At 35.0% G+C, this 9,054-nt stretch overlaps 1 long non-coding RNA gene across 1 annotated transcript; it reads left to right on the top strand.

The window, feature by feature from the left end:
- The first annotated feature begins 3,209 nt into the window (after positions 1 to 3,209).
- Positions 3,210 to 7,730, top strand: LOC145782184 (uncharacterized). The gene is made up of 3 exons (XR_014290819.1): positions 3,210 to 4,728; positions 4,922 to 5,115; positions 5,849 to 7,730. It is a non-coding gene; the product is annotated as an uncharacterized LOC145782184 (long non-coding RNA).
- Positions 7,731 to 9,054: the final 1,324 nt, after the last annotated feature.

Raw genomic sequence — 9,054 nt, 5'->3', positions numbered from 1 at the left:
CCCCCATTTACTCCATTTAGCCTATACCTTTTGCTCACAGGTCAGATATGAATAAGACAAAACAATACAACAGGGCTGAGCATTATAACAATATATTTTACATATTTACAAATAGTTTTAACAGTCGAACGTTTTCGACTTAACTTAAACCCTCATCAAGAATCTGAAAATATTTATAAAAATGCCATAAATTTCAACTTTTTGAAGGTAAAATTACATTAGGAAAAGGCAACTACCGGTACATAAATAGCTACAAAAAATTTGCACCACAGGGAACGTGATACATCAAGTAAATATTAAGGAGAATAGACGAGCCTCCAGCAAATAATTGTTTACATTTAAATTTGGGTTGTAGCGTTTGATGTACCCTCGTGGTCAAATGTCTGGTGGACATATCGATGTACAATAGGCTACGTCAATGCCAAATCACATGGACATGTAAAACTGTATGATAGGCTATGACATTTAAGCAGAGAGACAAAGGCGTCTGGGACTTTAGTTGAAAATACGAACTAATTTGAATGTTTTGTAAGTGGGAAAAACATCTACATTAAATTTACTGTTTACAATATTAGTGTTATGTTTCAAACTGTTTCTGTTCTAGTTGTGGTTTTTGCGCTTACATGTGTTTGCAAACGAAAAGCTACTGGTACTTCTATTTTGTCATACATGACAAATTAAAAATTGACTACAAAAATGCACTTAGGGTCAAAATTTAGTTAAAAAAAAAAGAAGGCTTCCGGCTAGTATCGAACTCAGTCCCTCTAGAATAGGAGCCGGCGAAGTATCGCACGCGCCACGTATGGAGTTGAATAAAATGGTCGGATTTAGAACTTATATACGCGCTTCTCGTCTTTTGCTTTGAAAGAGAAAAAGAAAAAAAGTGACTGTATAAATGACGTATGACGGTCAAATAGTGTTTCAGATTCAAAAACCGTCGCCGGTTAAATAGCCGCTGCCTATTAATTAAAGGGATGGACAACAATGGGCATTGGCCTATTGTTGCAATTCACTAGGACAAGATTTCTGAATTAGCCCCTAAGTTTTTTTTCTGAGTGCGCTACTGCTACACATACCGGTATGTTTCTACAAACATCGATGATTTTTACAATCACCCTTTCAGTAGTAAACATTCAGCAGTCAGTCAACACTCTCAGCAGTCAGCAGTCCGAGAGCAAGAAGCATTGGTTTTCACTGACAGGGCTGCCACTGAAAATTTTTATTGCTTTGCAAGAAGAGTTGCCATCATAGACATCTTATTATTGATTGAATCTTTATCCTCGGACTGGGAAAGCTTCTTGCAGAGCTTAATCCTGGCAGTTTCGCATACTTGTAGAGGCTTTGAATCACTGACGCAGGCCCGGTCACCGAGATTGACAGAGTGAAGTTTTCGATTGTTGAAGTCTTGTTGCCAGGGAACTATTCCATCCATTAGATACCGCTGAATGGAGAGCAGTCAACGTGCGTTGCTCAAGCGCACACCCCAAGAGTCGAACCAGCGCTGCTTGATCTTGAAGCTTCTTCGTTCCAGAACTGACGCGCTAAACAATTGAGCTATCGGGGCGGACATGTATAATTCAATTCAATTCAATTTATTTTTTTTTTGTCCGAATACAAAAAAAAATGATATTGTGAAAAAGAAATAGCCTACAGTAACAAAACCAACAAAAGGAATAGGTGGCAAAACCATAATGGTTTAAGACGTGCATAAAAGGATCTAATATTGCGGTATATGCATCGATAAATATAGTTAAGCACGGCCACCAAACCTGATACTGATACATTAAAACAAGTAGATGAATAAGTTAAGAATCAGTCGCCTCCTCGTTCCTGAAACAAATGGAGCGCCAATTCTTAAAGCAATGAGAACACGACTGAACCCAACAACATCACAAAAACAAACTAATACACACACACATATTGTAATTACATAAGGGACTATCAAAACAAGGACTATTTACAGGTTTTATACAGAAATAAAGTGTTCGCAGCAACGAAATTAAGTAACTTATAGAATGCAGAACAAATACACAATATGGCAGCTCATTATTAAGATAAAATAGTTAAAAAAGCTTTGTTTTTTAAATTAATTTCCAGCACATGTAAGAGCATAAGAAGTATGATGATATAGCAGCGTGTTTTTCGTATTGCCAATAAGAGTTGAATCATCTTTTATAGCGTCAGTGAAGGATGGAGTGTTTTCGTATCGCTAATGAGAGGTGGAGATTCTTTGGTAGTGCCGATGAAGGATGTAGTGTCTGAGCTGTTTCAAGCATCTTTTCCAAACCAATCTAAACAATAATCTTACGAAAAGTCAAGCGATCCTCTGAACAAACATAATTAGCTTATAATAATCAGGGGGTAGTTAGATGCAAGCCTGTAGTAACTTAGTGATATATTCTTATCTGGCAATATAAAATTATACAATACAGTAGGAGTAGCTTATTCATGGAAGAATAAAGATAGTAATCATCATCCTTAACTATTCGGGTGTAATATATGACAAGATATAGCCTACGTATATTAAGATATGTTAATGTATAATATAGTAATATATGTAGGATAAATTTACAAAAGTGGCATTTGGAAAGGCATGCTATGCCAGGATTTGGTGTAACAATCAATAATACAGTCAAAAAATTAAAGAGTTACAGCATAGGTTGTTAGAGGTTGATTTTCAGAACGCAAGTGCTTTTTCAGGTTACTGCAAAATATTGAAAAGGTTTCAATTTCAGTGACGGTTTTCGGGAGATTGTTCCACACTTTAACTCCACTAAACTGGATGGAATGTTGAGTCAGTCTTTTGGAGAAGGAGGGGAGGAAAAAGTTATTGTTGCTTCTGGTTGATATTGAGTGCAAATTGTTATTAAGTTGAAATAGAGAATTAAAGCATTGGGGTAAGTGATTGTGTTTGAGTTTGAACATAAATTTTGCAGTTTCTATTGTGTATAGTTCGTCAATTGTGAAAAAATTATGGGATTGAGAGTGATTTGATTCATGTTTTGCAATCATTTTTATAAATTTGTTGCAAATCTTTTGAAGTTTATTTAAAACAGTTACATGACCATGCTTCCATACACTTATGCAATACCGGAGATCAGTGGCGGCTCGTCTATAGAAACTGCAGAACTGCAGCACCCCCTGCACATTTCAGAATTTATTTTTTTTATTAATTTTACGTTTTTTTTATTTTCTCTATAGATCCTACCGACTAAATGTTTCATAATTTCTGATTTTTAAAAATTATTGTGATTTTTCAAGTTTTATATTTGGAAGCTCTGAACTGCAAGCTCTGCAGTTGCGATCTTATAAAAGAAGAACAAACAGGAATGGTGACGTCATATTTGGCTGAGGTTGCTTTAAAACTGCACAATTCCGAACTGCAAATTTTGCAGTTGCCTGTCAGGCTAGCCTTTGTTGCAAGTATACTTGATCGTTTTCAAACACAATGTTAGGTGGCTGCGACTGATGCTATTACATTGTTAGACTAATGTGCTTTGCTTTCTGCACTAAAAGATAAAGCTTAGACTAGGTTATCATTATCGTTCTTACTTAATTAAATTTAAGCTAGGTTCATTGTTTATTTGTGATAATAAGTTAAGGTGAAAAATCTAGGGGTGTAACTGTAAGAACAACGCAACTTTTTAATTGGCTAGATTTTTTTATTTGCATTTTGCTGAGCAGGGTCTGCCATATTTACATTAATTCCACATCGCATTGTTATTTTCAGGCTGTGTGTTGATGGTTTATAAGTGCTAGTCTACTTGTGCAGCAAGTTGTAGACTGGTAGAAGGATAGGTTATGACATGGGAGGCTGCAACGTGGTGCTGTCAATGTGAACTTTCATATACGAACAGTTAATAAAGTTCACAAACATTTGAAACCCTTAAATTCTGCCTTGATGAAATACAGTCTACATCAACCACTGATCATACCATTTCAGAAGCAACAGGTATTTTGCATTAACTTACCAACAAAAAATTGCTCTGTTGGTTGCAGCTGTTTCATCAATCAACCAAATGCAATCTCGAGATATTGATGTGTTGAAAGTACATGAATATATAAGCAACTTCAAAAGTGCAATTTCTGTGATAAGAAACTTAAAAGTACTGTGAGAATTCTTCAAAAACACTTATGGCTGAAGCGAAGGAGGTGTGTGACTGCATATGCGTTGACATAATGGCTAGATATTCCTTCACCAAACAATTAGTAGCTGCAAAATTGTTCAACAAGAGAAGCTTCAATAGCTTTAAGAATAAACTGCCCATACATGAGGTGGCAGTAACTATTGAAGCATATCCCATCATCATCATAGAAAAAGAAAAGTTTGAAACTGAACTTGCAGTATTCTGCAGTAGGTCGGACATGCATGAATATTCCGCGTTATTTGAATTGTTGACATTTATTCAGAAAAGTAATTTAAATGATGCTCTCAGTGAAATTTCCAAACTGGTAAAATTCCCCCTGACCATTCTTATGACCACAGCAGAGCCTGAACGCTGCTTTTCAACATTAAAAAGAATCAAAACTTTTCTGAGGAGTACCATCAATCAAGAAAGGCTCTAATCACTAAATGCTCTTGCCGTCATTTCAATGGAGAACAATTTTTTCATCTCCCAGACATTAACGACAAAGTCATTTACCTTTTTGCTCAAAAGAAAACAAGAAGGAAGAATGGATTTTGTCTATAAATAAGCTTGGTTCCAGTTGATATGGAACAGTTTATTTGTAAGTAACTTATGTTTTGTAGTTTATCCCACTGTTTACCTAAGTTGTATCCACCCTAGTTATAGTGCATGTGCAGCAATGCAGCATCCATTGTAGGAACTTTGTGTCTTTTGTTTATTTGTTATTCATAGTGATGAAATAACCCATCATAATAAAATTTGTCAGACAACCCACAAGAAATCTTGTATTTCAGCAAAAAAAAAAACTTTGCTGGATCATCCATGGCCCTGACTGAGTAACTCACTACTTAGCGGAGAGTTCAACTCGTCAATGATGCAAAACACCAATTTGGGAAAAGAAATGTCTGGACAATCAATGGCAACAGTTTTGTATTTATTTATTCACAGACACACATAATCAAATCTTCAGAAGACATCCTAAAGTTAAGTATGTACTGATTAATTAATCTTTTAATGTTTCGGGTTAGGCCTATTAATAGCCTATCTAATTTGTTAAAACTGGTAACTATTTACAAAACAGTGCTTATGTGTATATTATATATATGATACTGCAAATAATTTTAACCAATGTATATTGTATAGGCTAGATTGTCACTCTCATGTTGGACACTTCCTTGTTACTTGTTAATTAGGAGAAAAAGTCTGCTTTGAATTCATCGTATTTTTTGCCCCAACAATGATAGTTGTAGCAAGATCCCTATATCAATTGGGCAATTGTGTTCAAACTGGAAAATGGTGTTTTCGTGTTTAAATTTCACAACAATTTACTACCAGATTGCTTCTCCAACTGTTTTAAATACAGTATGTCAAAGAGGTTCACAGCCTGTGTACAAGAAACCATGATAATGATGCTCTAAACATTCCATACTTCTCAAAAACGCTTGTAACTCAGCATTCAATAGAATTCACAGGTGCAAAAACATGGAACGAATTTCCTTCTTCAATTAGAAAGAGTGATACAAAGTCACTTTTTGTCCACAAACTAAAGCAATGTTCATTTAAGCAAACAAAACGGATCGGATACACAATAGAAAGACAACGTAGAAAGGCTGTTTTTGCATTCTTATGAAGATTCCAGTTGAAATCCGAAATACTGTACAAAAGATTAGGCCTACCTAACAATAATGTTGACTGCTTGTGCTGTACTTTTATGTTTGTAGATATTAACAGCAAATACAACACTCCATAACTAACACAACACCAAAGGAGATGAGAGCTTCATCAACACCATCAGAACATCATCATGTACCAGCTCATCCATTCCATCACCCACCAGGACAAGAAACAATAACTTAAACTGGATCTCAAACCTCAATCGTCGTAGGTTACTGTGTGATGTGCAGTTTGACCATAGAAAGAGCTCAACATCTGCTCTCCTGGGCCACATCGAAACAGGCTTTTGCCTGAGGATGGGTTTCTTTTATGTCCGGTTTTCTTTCTCCATCTTATTATTATTATGATTACTGCTGAGTGCTCATCCACATCAAAATTGGAACTGACAAATTCAATCCACAACACTTTTCATTAGGATGTCATTCATTACTACATTTGTGCTTGTTTATGTTTTATTGTTTACTGTTTGTTTTTTTTTGGTTTTGTGGCCGTGCTAACTAGACATAGCCTGCTACATGATTTTCTATTCAGGCACGTTTTAAACCTTTCAAGGTTTTGCCACCTTTTCCCATTCATTAACGTGCTGGTAGGCCTATATCGACTATTGTATTTGTACTATATCGACTATTAGTATTTGTATTATATTTGTATTTATATCGACTATTGTAGTTGTACAGTAGTTAGTAGTATCTTTTTGGTCTCGGATGTGTTAATGACAAATAATAAAATGATTTACTGATATTCATGTTATGAGCAAAATGTTCTCATCTATTACTTCAGATTTCCTATTTTGCACCAACCTTTAAGAAAAAGCAATTTTTTTATTTCAAAGTTCTAAAAGTCCACATTTTCAACTGCTCAAAATTTTCATTTTTTGTCCTGAAAACACCAGGAATGGCATTTTAGAGCATATAAAAGTGCAAAATTTTCTGGGGGGGCATGCCCCCAGACCCCCCTAGGAGGCTCGCGCCTTCGGCGCTCGTCTGTTCCTGTTACATTATGATGTCATACTTCCCATCTAAATTTGCAGCACCCCCATCACCAAAGGCCACGAGCCGCCACTGCCGGAGATTGCTTTCGATTAAAGAACGGTAAAGGCAAATCAGATTGTTGGTGTTCAAGTAGGACTTAACCTTGCAGATCACTCCAAAGTTTTTGCGAAGTTTTTGCAGTAAGGATAGCATATGGGGTTTCCATGACAAGTCTTCACTCAGCAGAATGCCCAGAAAACTGATAATGTTGACACGTTCAATGGGTTGATTGCATATAGACAGTGTGTAAGAGAGGTTTGAAACTTTATTGGTATTATTGAATAACATATATTTTGTTTTTTTTACATTTAGTGATAGCTTATTTGCTGCTAACCAGTTAATTTGTTACTCCTGTCATTTCCTCATTCGCCATTTCGAAAAGTTTGTCATAATTTTTACTGCAAAAGAATAAATTGGTATCGTCAGCAAACATTATAGATTCAGAGTGTACTAAACATCTCGAAAAATCATTAACATAGATTAAAATAATAGTGGTCCAAGGATCGATCCTTGTGGTACTCCATAACATATTTCTCGTTTAGCAGACATTGAGTGAGATACTTCTACAACTTGAAATCTGTTTTGTAAGTAACTTCTGAACCAGTCATGGGCTATACCCCTAATACCAAAATAATAAAGTTTGTTTAGCAGAATGTGGTGATCGATAGTATCAAATGCTTTGGACAGGTCCAAAAATATACCTAGTGTTGCTTCTTTTCTTTCAATTGCATTTGAAATTTTATCAACGAGATGTAATACTGCATGACTTGTTGAGTGATTTTGTCTGAAACCAAACTGCTGACCATAGAAGAAGTCATTGCTTTCTAGAAAATTGTATATTCTATTGTAGCCTACATTATTTTCTCAAGTACTTTTGAAATTGATGGTAATAAACTGATAGGTCGATAATTACTGCAGTCTTCTTGTTTTCCTTTTTTAAGTACAGGTATTACTTTAGATGTTTTGAATGATGATATGAATTTGCCATTGGTTAAGGATAGGTTAAATATATGTGCAAGTGCTGTAAGTATATTGTCTGGGGAAGCTTTTATAATTTTTGTTGGTATTTCATCAATGCCACAACTTAATTTGGATTGAAGGGAAAAGAGAATTTGCTTAATTTCAAGAGTGGTGGTGGGCTGTAAAAAAATTGATTTACTAATAGGATTGGAAAGGTATTCTGAAAATTGTGAAGTTTTGTTTGGGATTTTATCAACTAGCTTTGAGGCAATTGAAGAAAAATATTCATTAAAGTAGTCAGCTTTATCTTTGTTGTGAGTTAAGATTTTATCTCCAGCAGCCAGACGGGACCATTTATTGCACTTGCTTCTCCCTAATAGCTGATTTAAAACACTCCAGGTGGTTTTAAGATCATTTTTGTGTTTCAACAGAGCAATTTTGAAATGATTTTGCTTTTTGAGTTTCAGTGATCTAACATAAAAGTTTCTCAGAGCATTGTACCGGGATTTATTTATTTCAGAGGATTTTCTAATGTACTTTTTATATGCAAGTTGTTTTTTTCTATGAAGTTCACAGAGTTCAGCATCATACCAACCATGGGTTTTCGTGTGTTTTACTGATTTGACAGGAAAACTATTTTTAAATAATTCGGAGTAATTGTTAAAAAACCTATTGTAAGCTGCATCAGTGTTAGTTTCTTCCATTATATTTTTAGTGTTAAACTCTGATAGTCTTTTAACAAAATTACAGATGTTTGTGTTACTAAAGCACCTTTTCTCTTTGAAGTGGGAAAATTCTTGAATTAAACCTAATTGAGAGCATTGTAGCCTACTACAGGCAGATGGTCAGCAATGCAGTCAACTATTATACCAGCATTTGTTTTGGCATTATAGACATTTGTCCATATGTGATCAATAGCTGTGGAACTGGATGAAGTAATTCTAGTTGGTTTAGTTATCAATGGATGGAAGCTGAATTCAAACATTGCATCAACATAGTTACTAGTGTGACAGTTGTTATGGTCTAATAGATTGTAATTAAAATCGCCCATAATAAAACATTGTGCATTTGATTTTGATATTGTTTTTATAGTTAGAAGAAGTGTCTGCAGAAAATCAGAGTTGACAGCACAAAGTGATTGAGGGGATCTATAAATAGTACCACAAGTTAACTTTTTTTTGTTCACGAATAAATCAACAAAAAGAGATTCAAACTTTTTTTCTTTCATGATAGTCAAGTCATTTCTTACAGAGAACATAAGA

Source organism: Aplidium turbinatum, chromosome 13 (assembly GCF_918807975.1).
Source record: "Aplidium turbinatum chromosome 13, kaAplTurb1.1, whole genome shotgun sequence".
Classification (NCBI taxonomy): Eukaryota; Metazoa; Chordata; class Ascidiacea; order Aplousobranchia; family Polyclinidae; genus Aplidium; species Aplidium turbinatum.
This window is presented reverse-complemented; position numbering and strand designations above follow the sequence as displayed.